Here is a 1,491-nt window from a genome sequence, read left to right as displayed (position 1 = left end):
GGTAGTGGTCGTGGAGGTGGTGGAGGTGGTAGTGGTAGTCTTTGCTGTTGTAGCTGGTGTTGGTGTTATCATAGTATGTTGTTGTTGGTGGCATTGTCATAATTATGTTGTTGTTGCTGCTGCTGCTGCTACTATTATTGGCGTTGTTTGTTTGCTTGGGAGTTGTTGTTGTTGTTCTTCTTCTTTTTGTTGTTGTTGTTTTTGTTGTTGTTTTTGTTGTTGTTGTTGTTTATGTTGTTGTTTTTATTGTTGTTGTTGTTGTTTTTGTTGTTGTTGTTGTTGTTGTTGTTGTTGTTGTTGGGGAGGGGGTCGATTTTGTTGTACACTTGTTCAACTCTTAAATACTATACTTGTCATATCTAAACGGGAACCTTGTTTCTTTATTGGAGATTTAAAAGAAAAAAGTGTGCTTATAAATTTTGTTTTAGTAAGTGTTTTACGACACTTACAACACAATAACTTAATAAGGTAATATGAGTGCCGAAGTGCTTATAAATAAGTCCTTGCATGCCTTTAATAAATCAAAAGCAATTATTTTCTTAACGGGAACAATAATAATGATATAGGAAACAAATATCACACCGATCATCAAAAGGGATTACATACATATACATTAACATTATGATCGTTCTCGTCGCAGTATCATAGCTACTTATATGTTTACTTTCAGAATTTTCACTCACCTTGTTTGAGCCTTTTATAAATCAAAATCGACGAATAAGCAATCCATGGACATCTCTCCACACTTGAACAAAATATTTGTTGTTTTTCTTGTTGTTGTTATTGTTGTTGTTGGTGGTGGTGGTTACCTTTAAAAGTTTTTTAAAAAAGAGGGTTGCTGTTGAATAGACTTTTTTCTAATTGAAAATAATTATGTGAGTCGCATTGCCCAAGTTCTATGAAGTCTTGCTCTTTAAAACTGCGAGTTGAACTGGCTAACCTATCCTACGACATGGCAAGGTGTAGACCTACTGTACTCAAGCCACGAGCCGAATGATCACGGTTGCTCAGAACACTGCCAAGAGCGCGTGCATGCGTCACCTCCCCATACGCGCTCTCCGTTCAAACTGACAACAAAGACCTCCTTCAGTCTCGTATCGAAAAAGTTTTGGAGGACCGGGGTGGGTGGGACTTTAGGAGACAAAGGGGGTTCAATGGCGGGGGGTAAAATAAGAGTGAGCACCCTTTGAAGGTTAGAGGAACAAAAGGGCGCCCAGCTTTAAATCACTTGCGCTCGTCTTTGGGGACATCTGTGCTCCGAATGTGGGTGCATGCACGCGCGTGTGTGTGAGAGAGCGTTGTACGTGCGTACGTACAAAGTCTACACCAACGGCTGTGCACGCAGTGTGTCAGCCTGTGCGTTGTGCATTAAGTTTTGTTTGTGTGTGCGAGTAGGCCAGTGTGGACGCGAAGGTACTCGCGTGTGTGTATGTGTATGTGTGTGTGTGTGTGTGTGTGTGTGTGTGTGTGTGCGCGAGAGCGTGCGTGCGT

Source organism: Aplysia californica, unplaced genomic scaffold, assembly GCF_000002075.1.
Source record: "Aplysia californica isolate F4 #8 unplaced genomic scaffold, AplCal3.0 scaffold00210, whole genome shotgun sequence".
Lineage (NCBI taxonomy): Eukaryota > Metazoa > Mollusca > Gastropoda > Aplysiida > Aplysiidae > Aplysia > Aplysia californica.
Note: the sequence above shows the minus strand (reverse complement) of the source record.